This window comes from Sceloporus occidentalis, unplaced genomic scaffold (assembly GCF_023333645.1).
Source record: "Sceloporus occidentalis isolate IW3139 unplaced genomic scaffold, rSceOcc1.0.p SCAF_24, whole genome shotgun sequence".
Lineage (NCBI taxonomy): Eukaryota > Metazoa > Chordata > Lepidosauria > Squamata > Phrynosomatidae > Sceloporus > Sceloporus occidentalis.
Window position 1 is genome coordinate 3646452 of NW_028317004.1, and position 17753 is coordinate 3664204.

Sequence of the window (17753 nt, forward strand, 5' to 3'; positions counted from 1 at the left end):
TGTGCATTTAAGCATGTTAGTGTGAGTGTTTACATACGGGTGTTAGTATGTGTGTGTTCATATAAGTGTATGTGTATACAGGCCTTGTTGGCTATGCTAATGGAGTCCCAATTAGCTGAACAGGGATTGAAGAGTGGACGGAAAGGTGAACCTTCTACTATTGGTCAGCCAGAGGATCTCATAGGTGCTACAGATGAGCGGTAATTACCTGCAACCCTAGATAATCTCATCACACCCTTCAGTCAGTGCTCACTTGTCTGATGTCCTTGCTTTTTAGCATTGCTACAGTCCATTTCTTAACCCTTGCTCTGCTGAGGCTTTGTAATTATGGGACTTTGGCCCTTAGCTTGTCTCATGCAGTAAACTCTGCGATGTCTGACGCTACTGAGCCTTCCCTGCAGGTACCAACCTTTTGACTCTTTGTTGACTAAGCTTTTGCCTCTTCCATTTATTTCAATAAACTCTGGATTTTTCCGGTACCTTTTGCCTTGAGTGGGTCTGTTTTTTTTTTCTGGATTCCAGAAACCCAACTCCTTGTAGCATGTGTAAGGAATTGTGTTAGTTTTGTGTGTTTGTTGTTAGATTTGTGAGCGTATTGGTGCGAGTGTGTTATGTGTGTTTTAAGTATTATTATTATCTTTTATTTTTTTAGCGCCAACAATTTACACAGTACTTCTTACAATACATATCCAAGGGATATGACAAGACTAGAATTAACAGAGTAAGACAAACAGATACATTAGGTGGAGAGAGCCCTGCTCGCAAGCTTTTATGCATTTTGGTGTGTGTTTACAAGTGTGTTCAAGTAAGTATATTACTGCATGTTCATGTTCCTGTGTGACTATATTACTGTGTGTGTTAGTTATGTTAGTACAGTATGTAACTGTCTGAACAAGTGTATGTGTGTTAGTATGTGTGTAGGGATTTTACTATGTATATGTATGTGTGCATGTATGTTATGTGTGTTACTGTGTATGTATGTATGTATGTATGTTATGCTTGTTGGACATTCCAAAACCAAGGCCATTAATATTGAGTTGCGCCACCAACCTTTTGCAGCTATAACGGCTTCCATTCTTTTTCAGGAAGGCTTTCCACAATTTTTTTTCTGTGGGAAGTTGTGCCCATTCAGCCAAAAGAGCATTTGTAAGGTCAGGCAGTGATGTTGAACAAGAAGGCCTGGCTGGCAATCTGCCGACACTTGGCATTACACATAGTGATTTTTAGCTTGTGAGCTCAGCCATGGAAACTCATTTGCCTACAGAGGCAGTGAATGATGCTACAGAGGACAGAACATTTTTTGCTGTTGAGCTGCTGTTACTTGTAGATGCTTCCACTTCACAATGATAGCACTTACAGCGGACCCGGGCAGATCTAACAAGGCAGACATTTCACGAACTGTCTTGTGGTAAAGGTGGAGTTGAATGACAGTGCCATGTTAAATGACACTGAGCTCTTCAGTACGACCCATTCTACTGCCAATGTTTGTCTATGGGGATGTCGATGTGCTTGATTTTATACAACAGTTTGGATAAAATAAACATTGTTTCTTTAAATCAGTATCGGGCCACTACCTCATGCAGCTACCAAGAGCTCCTCAGAACCAGCAGCATCCATTCTGTTCTGTAACGTATCTTCGATTGTTTCCTAAACAACACATCCTGCCCCTCTTTTACTTACCACCACAATGGATTTTGAGGTTGTATTATAAAGAGATTAATAATGTACTTTTGGAATAAATTCTATTTTCTATAATGACAGAAATCACCGTATTAGTGTCCTGTTTTTATTGGATTCTAAAACATTTGGATCATTAGCTTTCTGACTAGATGGGATAACAGGAAAGGTGAATGTTATCTTATCCCCATCTTTTATTTAGTATTTACCTATATTTTTATTGGTCAATGTATGACCACTCCCTAAAGGTTACTGTGTTCTTAATCTGTTGATTCTGATTGATGTGTTTTTTTTATTTGCATATTAATCCTGTTGGTTTGCTTGTAAAATTGTGTTACAAGGCTAGTTCTGAGATACACACCCTCAAAACCTTAGGAAGGGGGAACAGCAGCAGAGGTTTGAGACCCTAGGCCAACAGGAGGCTCCTGTAAGCCCCAAGTAAACTCCCCAGGTATCTTAAAGGTACCATCCAACTTTGGCATCTGATAGCTGCCTCAACTGTTCTTGATCCTTCTTCCAAAGGCTATTCTGATTGGTACCTGATCTAAGGAACTGTTTCTCCCCTTCTCCCTTTTCCAACACCCACTGCTGACATCGAAGGTGTACCAGGAGCCACTGAGTCCTTTTGGGAACATTGAAAATTCTGTTGCTGTCCCTCCAAAATGTCGTTTACTTAAAGTATCGCGTGTGGTATAGCGTATAACCCACCCCAAGCTTGCAGTGTGGTTTATTTGTTCCCAATTTCTTTACCTAAATACAGATCATAGCAAACCATCATATGCAGTCAATTTCCTTTGCATCTGGTGGAGACCCGGTAAGTTATCCTTTTATGGGATAAAATTATTTGTATTTGCATCCATCCCATCCGGAGCATTTCATCACATTATTTACTGTAGTAAATATGTAGTGTTTTTTTTCTGTCCGTTAGCACTGAGCACTCTCAAGGTTACATCCAGATGCATGGAAAATAATATGTGCTATATACAGTATGTGGCTGTGCCTGTAGATGTGGAGCTTTGTTAAATTCATGAAACTGGAGTCAAGTATGCACTAACTAACATTGACTAATTTGCTTGTATTAGGATGCTACAGACTATGTTGCTTATGTAGCAAAAGATCCTGTTAATCGTCGAGGTAAGTTTAGTTTATACTTAACAAGCACATAACACAATGTAAATTTCTGTTGCCATAGATCTGTCTGTAAAATTGTTTGTTTGGCTTGGAAATTGCTTAGGCTTCACCCTCCAACAAAGTCATTCACAGGTGAACGTAGGTTGGTGGATTGACATGCATGAAATAAAATGTAAACGTTAACATGCAAATGAAGAAAGTAACATTGAAGCCATTTAGTGCTTGTAATGTTTTTAGGAATTAACTAATTGAAATGTAAATGGTAAAAGCGCGTGGGTAAGCATATGGTGTTAGAATGAGTGTACGTGTATGAACTCTGTGTTAGTGTATGGTGAGTGTGTGTGTAAACATATGGTGTTTGAGTGAATGTATATAACGTGAGGCAGTGTGTGTGTTAGCGTATGATGTAAGAGCCTTTGTTTAGTGTATAGTGTTAGATAGTGTGTAAGTATTACAGTATGGTGTAGGGTGGGTGTGTTACCATGTAGTTCTTGAGAGTGAGTGTTAGCTTATGGTGTTAGAGTGAGTGAGCGTCGCTGCTGTGTGTCACCGTGTGTGTGTTAGGTTGAGGAGGGTGGTGCCAAAAAACCCTGCACCTAGCCCCCAGTAACCAAAGGCTCGACTCTGTTTTTAATAGTGGTTGTATTACTTTAGTTTATGTATTTATGTTTTTGGTTTGTTAGCCTTTTTAGTTTTTGGATACATTCATATTTTGATTATTTATACAATACCAAATGACTTATTTTTCCTTTCTGTCTTTTTCTTGTTTTGTGTCACTATTTAATTTAGCTTGCCATATACTGGAGTGTTGTGACGGACTGGCTCAAGAGGTCATCAGTACTATTGGTCAAGCTTTTGAGCTTCGCTTCAAACAATATTTACAATGTCCTTCTAAAATTCCTGTATTTCCAGACAGGTATTCTTTTATAGTAGCTCCTTAACGTTTATCTTTAACAATACAAAATAATCTGAATATTTGATCGATGGGATTTTATATTTGATTTCTGGTACTTTAATTACTACGATTATATATAAAGGCTAATCTTTAGTGGGTGGAAATCAATTGACTGATGGAAGTTGTCTTTTTTTCTTGTACAGAATGCAAAGTTTAGATGACCCATTGTGGCCCGAAGATGAGGGAACAGCCACAGAGCCGCAATATTACAATAGTATTCCAAACAAAATGCCTCCACCAGGGGGAATTATTGATGAAAGATTAAAAACACAGCTTCCAAACCAAGGCGACATTTCTCAGGTATAAACCCTCTGTAGTTTTACAATCTTCCAAACTAAATTCTACATGTTTTTATGTTTTGTACTGTATTGCAAAAAAACTAAATTATTAGTTTGAATAAATGAATATACTAGTTTTTCAAACATAAAATGGCAGATAGGAGACATCTGATTCATCTTGTGCATCAATTTGTTTTCGTTTGTAATCCCTCTTGGAGTCCCAAATAATTTGATACCCTTACAAAGTATTCTTCAAATTCTCACGAAAATGATTCCATGAAGTAACAATTTTGCCAATAGTACTTTGTAATCTTTCCTCTCATCGTTCTTCATATCTTGTATTCTTCTTCTAGGAATTGTTTTTCAGAAGGTCGAATAATTTCGCCTTCCACTTAGATCAAGGGTCAGTAATGCTTTAATATAAATATATTTTATCCAAAATAGCACACTGAGAAAAGGAAAATAGTGTGTACAATTATGAGACGTGGTTAGTTGTCTTTCATTCCTTTAGGAAGCTCTGCATTTAAAAAATAAACACATGAGAAATAAATATCTGAAAATCTGAAAAGCCAGATTGTGATTGGCTTACCAGTAAATGCACACTGCAATAATGTCTGCTATAAAAAGGAGCAATAAAACTTAGTACACCCAAAACTCATAACATTTACCTGCATAAATGTAGACTGGAATATTATTGCCACTATAATCCATTCATATACAATACATATTCAGCTCCTGTTTGCCAGTTTATTTATATGAACTTTTTGGGGATAATTTTTAACCTGCAGCCCTTTTAATGTTTGTAAATGTACAAATTCCAAAATTAATACTATGCTTATTTTTTTTTTTCTTTTCGTTTTAGTTTGTAAACTCTCCTGGAGTAGAGCAAGCCTATTACCAAGGCCGTCATCTGTCTGAAAAGTCGAACGAAAACTTACAGCAAGCTATCAAAAGACAAGGTAAAGTATATGAAAGAAGTATCTTGGTGGAAATATGTATACTGTATGGTTTCTGCAAATAGGATATTTTTACAATGCAGCATCTAAAGAAAGGTATTCTTCATTTACCGTATGTTAACAATGAAGAATTCTCTAGAGCTATTGTTTGCCAGTTATGGTATATACCGTATTGGCTCGGATATAGGCCGCCCCCGTATATAGGCCGCACCCTAAAAGTTTGGTGCTTTTTTAAAGAAAAAGTTTTTTTCATAGACATGCTGCCACTCTGCCCCCCCCGAGATATGCTGCCACTCTGTCCCCCCCCGAGATATGCTGCCACTCTGTCCCCCCCAAGATATGCTGCCACTGTCCCCCCCCGAGATATGCTGCCACTCTGCCCCCCCGACTTACCAGAGCAGACTCCTGGGTGTCTTGCGGGGCCGGCGGGGGACATCTACGCAATACGCGTATACAACTTCCGGTGCCGGCACTCAGCGGATGTGCCGGCACCGGAAGTTGTATACGCGTATTGCGTAGATGTCCCCCGCCGGCCCCGCAAGACACCCGGGAGTCTGCTCTGGTAATTCTTGGGGGCAGAGGTAAAACGCATCGTGCGGGCGGTCACTGGCTGCGGCGATGCGCGTAAACAACCTCCGCTGCCGGCACGTCTGAACGATGTGCTTTAACAATCTTCCTTGCCGGGACTCCCCCCCTGGGAATTCCCGGCAAGGGAGATTGTTAAAGCACATCGTGCAGACGTGCCGGCAGCGGAGGCTGTTTACGCGCATCGCTGCTGCCGGTGAACGTCTGCACGATGCGCTTAGACAATCTCCCGTGCTGGCACCCCCCCCCCCCCGTGGGAAGTGCTGGCAGGGGAGGCTGTCTGAGCGCATCAGAGAGTAGGATGCAGGTCCCCTAACTAACTGCATGTCCCGGGTGTCGGGCGCTAGACCCCGAATATAGGCCGCACCCCCACTTTAAAGACTTAAAGTGGGGGAAAAAAGTGAGGCCTGTATTCGAGCCAATACAGTATTATTTCAGAATACTGGCTAATGTGACCATTCATTACTTCCATAATAAACCACACACACAAAGTTGCTGGGAACCTTATGGATGTTCTATACTGCTAAAATTATTTTTCTCCCCGCAGCTTCTCTTGACATTTACAGTCAGCCAGAGGGAAAGTTATCAGGAAATCAAGCAGGCAATGCACCAACATATGTCAATACTCAGCACATAAATATGAAAACTTTAGGAGCACTTCAAAGAAGCATAGATGGATCCTTCTGTGGTTCTATAGACAGTTCCAGGGATGCAAACCCAAGAAAAGATTTGTTTGATATGAGTAAGTACTTGCCTAAAATGCGGGATTATTTGGATTATCACAGGACAGAAAAAACAAATTTGTAAACTGTGGTAATTCAATACAGTTGGTCATTTGTATTGAAAGGAAACGCATCTTGAATAGAAGATGTGCTGTCAGAATTACCCACATGTGACTGAATCAGTTGTGAATCTTGAGACAAAGTTGGATTCAATCCATTTTTAAAGCCATGCTAGGTACTATCCCTTGTTGATTGTCTGCCTGTTTGAGAACGTGATGAGTTTTTACTTCTAAAGTAATTCAAGAGATCCCTAAAAGCCAGGATGGCTCTAGGCTTTTAAGGAGCAATAAGATTCAGCGGGAGCGTCTCTTTTGTCAACAATGGATTTAAATTAACACTAAATATTAATGCACATGTTTATCTTTAAACTCTACATCACGCCAACAACCTTTCATAGGCCTAGCCTCTCAATCTTCTAAGGGACACTAAGCAATTGTTTTGGCTGCTTAAATGGTAGCACAGACAATGTTAACTACCACTTTGGAATTGAAGCTCGCCTGCCTTATTGGTTGAAAAATAATTCATTATTCATTTCCATCAGAGCCATTTGAGGATGCCCTCAGGAACCAGCCTGTGCTTAGCAAAGATGCCTCGGTAGACTGCTCTAGTCCCTTGCTGTCGAGAGCTGCTATTTTGACCATAAGTGAAGAGCTAAAATCAGAGCCCTGGTATGTGGGGCAAATGTGCAGAAAAGAAGCAGAAATGTTACTAAAAAGAGATGGAGATTTCCTTGTTAGAAAAAGTGTCAATAATCCTGGCTCATATGTGCTAACCGGAATGCACCATGGACAAGCCAAGCATCTTCTACTAGTAGATCCTGAGGGGACAGTAAGTGCTTGTTTTTCCCTCTTGCTCTGATTACTCAGTAGTTCTGTATTTCTGCATGTAATGAGCACCCTCTACTGTTCATAACACAGGAAAGTAATAACTTACAGTATTTCATGTCAACAAAATGGAATTGTTTTACATTACGGTGCACAAAATTCAATTTAAATTTACTCAGTAGGGAATTTTGATTAAAAAAGTAACTAAAGCATTCTCACCTAGACATGTAAGTTGCATTGCAGGGCACCTCTTTAAACCTAGTGCTGTCTAATTTGAACCCATATTTTTTTAGCCTTTTATACCATAGTGATTACTTTGCTTAGTCACCTCTGATATCGTATTTATAATCAAGTCAAGGATCCCTGCAGAGCTCATCTTGCATTTGTTTATATACTTGCCTCGTTTTACTGATGTTCATCTCCACTAAGGCACATGGAGAAGGTATCGAAATAATAATTTTCAACAGTGAATTTACCAAAGAATAAGTCAAACACTTGACATTGCCTTTTTTTCCTTATAGGTCAGAACAAAAGATCGTGTTTTTGACAGCATCGGTCATCTTATCAACCATCACCTTGAGAACAATTTGCCCATCGTGTCCTCTGGAACCGAATTATGTCTCAAGCAATCGGCGGACGGTACACCTTGATGTCGCAAACACATCAGTCACTCAGACGCCCATGTGGAAGCTGCACACTGATAAGAAATGGTGCAATATAATTATAGATCACTCTTCTCTTGGTCCAAACCGAAGAGGTTGTTTTATGAACCATAAAAACAAGCACTTCTTAAAACATGATTTTTATAAAATTGTTTGATCCCTTAATGTGAATATACAATGTGTATATATACACTGTATGTATATATAGATATAAATATATTTATATTTTTGGAAACTAAGGCAAAAAGAATCAGACATAGGTCTGTTTTAGTGAAAACCGGACAATACATGTGGTTATTAACATAAACTTATTGTAGCATCCTGATTTCATAAGGATGATGCTGCAAGTTTAGGTGTTGGTTTTATCTAGATAAGCACAATTGTAAGAAAAACAATTCTAAGGGTTGTTAAATTCAGCTGATAAAGCTTTTCAGTACGGCATGATCTTGCAACTTTTTGCAGTTCCCTCCAGCATTTAAAGGATGGCGTTCTGATGTGGGGAGTTTTGTATTTTTATCCGGAACACGTAGTCTGAAAACAATGTAATATTACACAGTCTAAATTTTTCTTGAACAAAAACGCATATAATTTTAATGGGCTTTTGAATATTGTGCAAGGCGATGTGGACAAACGATTCTGCTCGTATTTCAGATCTCAATATTTGGTTTTATTAAAGTTTTTTTTAAACTGATCATGTACTGAAAGCTCTCGTGATGTTTTATTCAAAAAGCATTTTATCTTTAAAAAAAATATATCAAAATAATAATACAACAACTATACATTTTATAATAACCTATATTCACTTGTCAACCTGGCTAAAAACAGCTATTTTTTGGCTACAACTTCTTAAAGAGATTCTTGAATATTTTCATAAATTATTATAGCCAATGCATTTTTCAATAGAACGCAGTTCACATTCCTTATGATATTTTGATGTAGTACTGTTTATACACTATACCACTGTAGAATATTTGCTATCAATTTCTTTAACTATATTGGCATACCTGGGAAGTCTCTAGGTTTGACCCTGAGTCTCCGGATGAGGCGCTGCTTCCCTGGGTCTCTTTTCTCTTTTTGCCATAACTACTACCTGCTCAATCCCACCCCCACCCCCAACCTATATAATGCTCCGTGGGGCTATCGCTTGCATGTCTAACCATGACCCTGGTATGGCTAGCCCCATCCTTATGTGCGACTAGCCCTGACCCTCACAAAGCCACTGTTTTGTAGTGGTTTAAGAACAGATCCGTTGCAAGGGGTTTAAAAATGAATACCTCCCAAGCACAATTTGTTGGCACTGCAATGACAATGATTTATTGTATTATATATAAAAACATTCATAGGGCTATTGTTGCCTAATGCTGTAGCGCACTTAAATGGTAAATATCTATATATCTGTAAGTCAAACATCCGCTTTCCTCTGGGCCAGTACGGACTACTGCATAAAATTGCTAAGCTTTTCTAAGGTTTTGTTAAGAAGGAAATAAGTAAAAGTTTGGATAAATACAGAAGAAAATTATTATACAATACTCTTTTTTTTGTTTGTTTGTTTTTATAGTGTCTTCCATATAGGAACGCTGGCTTTGACTTACCCTATTAAACGAGGGAATGCCTTGTGCTATCTTTCGGTCCGTTGGCCGGCTGAGTCAACAAAGGTGCCCAAAGTAACATAACAATTTAAGTGCTGTAGCGTGGTACTTTTTTTGCAAAAACAATGAAACAGTTTTGCAGTTAGAGTAGAAATTGGATTTCACAGATTTCACCTTTAAAGACATTAGTCATCTAGTCATTTGTTTCCAAAAATACTGTGACATGTTGTTCGCTGTAGAAACACACTTCATTATGCATTAGAAATTAGGTAACTTTTTTTACATGATTAGACTTTTTAAATCTGTTTAATTAAAGGGACATTTCAGTACCTCTATGAAGCCCCACACATGCATGCAAAATACTTTGTAGTACAGCCCTGCGTGGGACTGCTTTCTTAATCCCGCTCCCGCAACGTGTGTGTTCCACTCCCACCCGCTCCTGCAACATGTATATGTATCCAATCCTGCCCTCTCCTGCAACATATGTATCCAATCCCGCCCGCTCCCGCAAACATCATTGACAAATATTAATTCAGTCATTCATATACTCGTTCATTCCCTCATTCACAGATACTAATCATCCACAGATACTCATTCATTCCCTCAATCATGGGAAAAGAAAAAATGTCGGTGCGCTAAGCTAGTCTCAGGCTCTCCGTGGAGGACTTTTGAGGTTGTTGGCTCCTCATCAGTCTGGTTGCAGCTTGCTGTCCTGGGGTTAAATGGGAGGAGGTTTAATTGCACCTCCCCCAACACATTAATCTGGTTTTGGTAGCAGTATAAACTGCTTTGTGTGCCCACTATGTAGGAGGTGAGCGTAGGTTCTCACCCTATTGAGAGTGTGCCTTGACGTGGCGGGTGAGCTTAATTATGCTTTGGCCAATTCATATAACCAAAACCTCTCATTTATATTATGTTTATATATTTGTTGCCAACTTTATTAGGGTGAGAAGCGCAGACAGTATTTTGTTTTTTTGTATGCCCTCAATCATGCATATTTGTTCATACAAACTCCCCCCACCCCTTACCTGAACTGCAGATTTCCCGCGCACTCCCGCAAGGCTTCCTTCGCGTTGCTTGCACACAGCGTCTCTTCTGCTGAATCCGTATATATACATTTGAATAGTGGAAAACTGCTATTTGGGATACTCGGTTATCATATGCAATCACATGTAATAAAGTCACTTACCATGATCCCTAGTGAAGATGGCATTGACATTCTTCTGCCAGCCCAAGTAACCCCTTACGAAAAAATTACTGCAGTTTTTCTGAAGTAATACTGCAGTTTTTTGGACATGAAAAAACTGCAATACTGCACTTTTACTGCAGTATTACTGCACATTTACTGCAGTTGCACTGCATTTGTACTTCACTGTACTGCAGTTTTACTGCAGTTATTTTTGTACGGAAGTACAAATGCAATAAAGCTACAGTACATTGAAGTACAACTGCAGGTTTGCAATATAAAAAAAAAAAGTGCGGTAAATGTGCAGTAATACTGCAGTACAGTGAAGTACAAATGCAGTAAAACTGCAGTAAATGTGCAGTAATACTGCAGTAAAAGTGCAGTATTGCAGTTTTTTTCATGTCCAAAAAACTGCAGTATTACTTCAGAAAAACTGCAGTAATTTTTCGTAAGGGACAAGTCAACATCAAATACATTTATTATATTAATACCGGTAATTAAAATAGAAAAGAAAAAAACATTAATATGTTGTATACATGTATAAGAATTATGACTGTAGATAATGTGGAATGTGAAACTGCCCCTTTAAACTACCATTTCATGGCATTACTAAAGCATTAGTTTGTTCTTAGATATACCTGTGGCTGAACTTATGGGTTAGCATGTGTGAGAAATGTAGATATAGGTATTTAATTACACATAAAACAAATATATCAGCCTTGATGTGTCATCGAACAAGTATTTCTGAAAACAAAATTCTTTTTTTGTAATGATGTAATTGCCAGCAAGTTGCATATCTCAAGATCCCTGGCCTCATCTGCAATAAATGAAATGTAAAAATCTTGTGGATATGCTCCCCATTCCTGTAGTTGAACCCGTTTGCTGAATTAAAATGGCTGCTTGAAGAATGTCAGTACCCATACAACTCCAATTCACTTCTTAATACTAGAGATTTTAATGCTTAATAAAAATAAGTGTATTATGTGGAAACAGCCCAGGTCACCGCAGTCTATCCTTTTGTTATCATCACAAATGTAGTGTATACATTCTATAGCGATCAGGACGGACTCTGCATTGGTGTTGGATTATCTTCATCGCTGCTCTAGGTTACCATCTGCCACCCCCTTGCATTTGCCATCCTAAACTTAGGTCTAGGTCAGAATACGCCACAGCTCTGCATTTCAGAAAAAGAAGTGACCTCAAGGGAAAGACTGTTTTAAAAAAAATACAATTAAAAAACAAATGTATCACTTCTCTAAATTCCAGACTGTTGAAATGATTAAAAAAAAAAATAAAATAAAAATAAGTGTGACTGTCAGGTTATTGTTCAAGCATATACTGTAGGTCTAAGGGCTTGTGACAATGCACACTACATGCAATCAGTTTGGTTGCAATAGTTTTTAGTATCTGTAAATAAAAATATTCTCCGAGAATGTTTCCTGCATGAAACAAGGAGCATAACTTTTACGTATAAATGTTGTCAGCTGCAACTAGCATTCATTAGTAACTGGTAGTAGTATTTAGGCTGCACATAATTAGATACAGGTTAACTGTTTTATATGAACAAAAATACTTTTATAAAAACACTCAGCCAAGCTTATGTTTTTCACCTCTGCTGTTGATGGCTACTGATGGAAGAAATATTTCCATGAGTGGATTGCGAACTGCAAGAGGGCAAGAAAAGTAATGTACTTTTATTAATTGATTGGGATCAGTTTACACTTTAACTGAAATGGTTTTTAATGCCCTCATTGTGGCTGATGTCACTGCAAACTAAAACTGAATTTTGAAAGGGGAAGTTCCATGAACTTGATGACATCATAGCAGTAGCTGAAAGCTGCCATATTAAAACTCCTACATTGATAGTAGGAAACTGAGAATACAGCGAAGGCCCACTAAGTGTCAGAATGGTATGTGGAGTGGTTAATTCAGTACATAGTGGGATTTATTCACTAAAGGGAGAATTATCAGGAGAGTTTGCAGGAGACGTGTGGTTTCATCGCTCTCACTTTGCCAATCATTATGAAAGGGCCAGCACTTACACGTTTCTCCAGCAAGAATGATCTAATGTATAGATCAATTTGTAAAAAAGACTGAAAAAATATTGCTGATTTAATCCATATCATATACTGGGTCGACTAAGCTCTTCCTGCAGCAGAATGTCATTGGGGTGGGTCCTTCATCATGTATAACAAAGCCAGGAGCTAAAATACAGCTGACCTGAGAAACAATGCGTATACTTTTCATGGCCTTGTAACTTAATTATTTTGTTAGCCAAAATGACACAATTTCTTTAAGGTCAACTGAAATAAATAGAGTTTCATTTTTGTGGAACTTCCTCTATAATTCATATTCCCGAGTTTATGAAATGTTGTTTTTCTAACAATAGGATAACTGATTGTATAGTGTTTTCACTAGTCTGATCTTCTATGTATAAGATGAATCTGCTTGAAACCAAAGCTTTACCGTTTTTGCGTAACTTATGTTATTGCTAGCATGATCTTGTATTGACCTTTGTGTTATATCGGTAGTTGTTTGATAAAATGCTTTTTGAATACCACGCACAACATTTGTTGGTTGACTTGAAGACGTACTTTATCGTCGTATGTCTGTTTCTGCTTTTTTTTCAATGTACTAGGCACTTTTATGAATAAGGGCAATTTAATCTGTAGCAGGTTTTAATGGCTTTTCAATGCGAGGCCTTTTCCTCTGGTGGCTGCTTGGCCACATGACCAGTTCAGTCTTGTAAAGCTTTTGCAGACTCCTGAAAAATGTGGTGACTAAACTTCTTTTTTAAAAAATATCTGCATATATCGTCTTCATTTAACTTACCAAATGGTGGCTAAATAGAAAAAAAAAACGGTTTATGGGTGAATTACTTTTTAATGTTTAGGAATGTGAATATTACCTGAACACAAGCCACTTCAATTTTCGTATTGGCTGGCATATAAGTCTCATCTTTTTTCCCAAATTGACTATAAAACTAATGTGATGCATTTAATCACAACTCTACTATCCTTACTATAAATCTAAACATTATTTAACAAAAAAATAATGAAGGTCACGGCCTATATTCAGACCAATACGATATATTTACTGCTGACGTAGTTAGACGATTGATTATATTATATATATTTATTCCATGCATTTGCTACTTTAGAATTGCAAAAATTTAATTATGACGATTATTATTATTGTTATTATTATTGAATTATTGGTACAAATGTGAATATAGTGTCAAAGTTATGTTCAATAATACAACGTAATGCAACATGTCTGATTCAAATCTAGTTTTAATGTTTCTATATAATCTCAAAACTCATAACTGTTCATTTATTATTCTTCTTATTAATTCTAAAATGATTGATTCTAATATTTTTTTACAGTATTTATGAACTCGGAGAGGGATTTTTACAATGGATTATATTTACGTAAATGTGTTTTCAGATTGTTTTTGGCCTTTGAGATATTAAGACTTTGGCCTTCTTGGCGATATAAAATGTCCTATCTGATATACCAACTGTTATTTCCAGCTGGACAAACAAGCAACAGAACCTTGTATTAATAAAAAATATTATAACATTAATGTATTATATATATGACATAATTTAATAGATAAATATGCACAGGTGTTGACAATTTATTTTTCTTTTTTTTAAATAGAGTACATTTAACATGTCAATCAATAATTAATAGCATGATTTTTTTTTTTTAATGCTTCCATCATAAACAGAATTACTGCTCGGGGACAAAAATCCATTTGCAAATATTTTGTACTTCTGTATTTTCTGAAATAACATAAATTTGCAGAGCACACAAAATTGAATGTTAAAAAGCACTGAAAAGTGTGCATTTTAAATACTGTTTTCTGGATGTCAACAGGTTTCAGAGAAGACTGCAAACTTTGCAGTGATTTAATAAAATTATAAGTCAACAATACAATGAAACTAAAAATATTTTAACATTATATATTAGAACTATATATATATTGCCAATGAAACCAGGGTCTTAATTTCTTCCAAAGGAGAGCCTTCTTTCTGGTATAATGTTGTAAAAGAACCTCCGATTCTAATGAAAACATAAATAAATAAATAAAAATAGCTTATATCGGAATGGCTTTTTTTGTGGCCACGTTGTTTAGTGTGAATGACATTTGAACTTAAAGTGTTGGTCAGCCGAAAGCTGTTTTTTGTAGTATGCTTTCTGTACCAATTGTATTTATTGCTTTAATTTGAATTTTAAGGTGACATCTGATGAACTTTGAGGACACTGTTAAATTACAATCTGTAATAAAAAATAACATGCTGAAGAGCCCATTTGGAAAAGGATCTAACATCTATGCTTTTTTGTGTCTCGGTGGATTTTGTGAATTTAGAATTAGAAAGTGGCACTGCAGCCCTTTTTTAATCTTAAGTGTGTATTGGAGAGTATTTAACGTCATGCAAATCAGTGTAGTTATAAAATAAGGTATATGTCTCATGTAACTCCTCCACCTGCTGCTTCTACTCAAGGCAGGGATCATACTGCAGTATACTTCTCGCACAATACGCAAAGTCAATAGAACACATACTTCTCAATAAGAATAGAAGTACCTAATTACATGTATCTAAACATTGATGTGTTGCTAGCATACATCTCGTTGACTGCTGTTTTAGTGACTTCCATGTGAATATTAGTAAGCATTTGGAAGTTTCCATGCTCATGCTTCTTGGTTTCAGCATAGGCAGTCCGTGGAGGAGTTAAATGAAATTAAGGTCCTAATAACTCCAATAACTCAAGAACATATGCTCCAATTTACATGGAGTAAATTGCATTACAGTCTATACAAAATGTACCGGTCATCTTAGTATAGATCATAATATAGATGTACTCCATTCAAAAAATATAAAGAATGGATAAACTACCAGGATGCTATAACATATCTCACTGCAAGTAAATCCACTTTATTTACTAAATCCATATAATATAGGACCTAACATAACATATTTAAATATTTGCCTAAAATATTCTTGGAGCTGAGCTACTTTCTGATATTTGTCCATATTTTTGAAAATGTTTGTTTGGATAAAAAATAAATCACTAGGCTTTTTTTAAATAAACATTTATTTAGGCTACAAAAAAGATGCTTTTTTCCCCCTTCAAAATGACAAAGTAAAAATGTTTTCCAAAATATAAAGTGACAAATCAAAAAAAAGGTTTATATGGGGTAAGGGATATACATATAAACGATTGGTATAAACAAAAATATTGTGGGAAACATCACATAAATTAATTCCTAAGGTGCATATATGTATAGATTACATGACATATGTACCCATCCAGTACTGAAGAAATAGTGTTCTTTCACAGAGACTAGGAAACAACTATTCAAACACATTAAATATTATCAACAATTGCAGATTATTTCAGATAAAAGTAAATATTCCAATATAAAGTAAAACCAAAATACATAATAAAATTAGTTCCGTAACACTTATTGGACTAGGGTTTAATCCACAACTACTCAGGTATAATGGCATTTGAATGCATAATCATTACTTATATATTAGTATTAAGTAATTCTAGGAAAAAATAATGCCTTTCCAATACACGTGACATATTGAAAATAGAATATAAAAGAACCATACAGAATGATGATTCACTTAGTGTTTTTTAATCATACTATGTACACGTCTGTCACTTTATCAAAATATATATGTCAGTTTCAAAAGACTGAAACTTACGTTGCGTTCCACCACTTGCCAAGTGCAAACAAGGTAAGGAATATTCTAATCTGTAATCTTAGATGAGAAAACCAAACCCATTAAACCCATTAAATAGATCCCACAAAAGTCAATGATGTCAGTAAATGGTACACATCTGCAGAGTATGGTTTTGGAGAAAAAAATCCCTGGGAGTAATCATTTTTATGATATCAGCCATTATATCCACTGTGTGTTGGCATTAAATATATTCTTCTGAAGAAAACTCATTTAGGGTGTTAGTATGCAAAATTACCCTTTGCCGGTATAAGGGAAAATAATATCAAGCTATGAAAAGAGATCAAACTAGTAACATCAAAGAACATGTTCTAAAAAAAATTGGAAATTATATAATTCTGACAAAGTTTCAGAATAAACGATTTTGTCTCTTTACTTGAAAATAGTTTATCAGTCAAAAAAAGGGTAAATAAACTAAAAATAAAAATCTGTAACCCTTAGTTTATAGAACACTTTTTAAGTTTGAAAAGTGGCAACTATAAAAGAACTTTTGTGCTATAATACTGTCTTCCAAATGTTTTGGGACATATGGCTTAGCTGACCCTGGACTAAATTTTACCCACTTTCTCCTGTAAGCACACAAATAGATATTTATGTGATATTACGAGATATTAAGAAAAAAGTCTGGAGAACATTGGTGTAAGGTACCATTCGAATTTCACAGTATATTTTATGCCTTTTATGACGTTGACCCACTGGGAACACATTAACTAAAATTTCATAGTATTTGCTACCACAGGGCATGACTTCCATGTTTCTAAAGCTTTTATACCTGATTCAAGGAATACACTGACAACAAATAAGAAAAATAGATTTTTATAATAAACAGTTCCATACAAGTAAACACAATAACATATTTTGATGTCATTGTGTCCCACGAGTCTGACATTGAAACATATACAGTTGAATAAGCTTGACGTGGTAGTGTATAAGTGGTTATAACTAGCCACTATAGTCAGTATCATTGCCCATAATTCACTTGAGAAATGTAATTTATAATTTTTACTGAATTTCTTAGTTTAACAAATTATTTCCTGGATAATCATGAAGATGATTATTTTTAGGTACCATATCAAGAGAAAATTATATACATTGTTTTGCAAATAATGTATTTTTAACATGAACATTTTCATGTAAAGGTATAAAAGTTTATTTTAACAATAAACATGCAATAAAAACTATTTCTCAAGTTCTATCAGTAAATATATTTTTATTCTCAGAAACATGCATTAGATATGCAAATTAAATGTATCGTGCTATTTGTTCAGGTCATATAATTTAAGTGCAGGAACAACTGTAATAGTCTTTACAGTAAAAAAAAAATCTAAAGCCCTAGGCCACTTTAGGCAAAACTGGTGCAAGTTCAATG

General features: G+C 36.2%; 1 pseudogene; it reads left to right on the top strand.

Moving 5' to 3' along the window:
* LOC149300523 (SHC-transforming protein 3-like) overlaps positions 1–7838 on the top strand; it is a 33101-nt pseudogene extending 25263 nt beyond the window's left edge.
* The last annotated feature ends 9915 nt before the right edge of the window (positions 7839–17753 follow it).